Source organism: Penaeus monodon, chromosome 32 (genome assembly GCF_015228065.2).
Source record: "Penaeus monodon isolate SGIC_2016 chromosome 32, NSTDA_Pmon_1, whole genome shotgun sequence".
Lineage (NCBI taxonomy): Eukaryota > Metazoa > Arthropoda > Malacostraca > Decapoda > Penaeidae > Penaeus > Penaeus monodon.
Window position 1 is genome coordinate 6501047 of NC_051417.1, and position 425 is coordinate 6501471.

At 31.1% G+C, this 425-nt stretch overlaps 1 protein-coding gene across 1 annotated transcript in view; it reads right to left on the reverse strand.

Annotated features, from left to right (window-relative positions):
* LOC119593394 (CCR4-NOT transcription complex subunit 1-like) overlaps window positions 1-425 on the reverse strand; it is a gene marked incomplete in the record, with an annotated part of 36043 nt that overhangs the window by 26740 nt on the left and 8878 nt on the right.

The window sequence follows — 425 nt, forward strand, 5'->3', positions numbered from 1 at the left end:
GGCTTTTTTGTAACATCTTAAAACCCCACACACTGTTTACTGATTGCCATTGATATGTAGTCACAAGAAAAATCTTCATTTCACAAGAGATCATCACTATGTGTTAGATATACAAAATCTTTTTGGGAGGAGAAAACAAACAAACAAATACAGTCCCTATAAACAAATTAAATTGCTAAAAATGTTGGTGTGCTTTAGTTTTGAGAAACTCAAAATCATGGGACCTTTAAGCAAGATGGGAAATATATTATGAGTCAATTTGTTTATTTACTTTCAAATGTATTTTACAGATTTAAACAGTGTTTTTTTCCCTATACATTTTTAATCACTGAGATAATGGAAGTAATGTATCTTGAAGCTTTGCATCTTTTAATAGCCACTGGAAGTGAGGTCTATGCTCACATACAGTCTAAATCTCAAATACC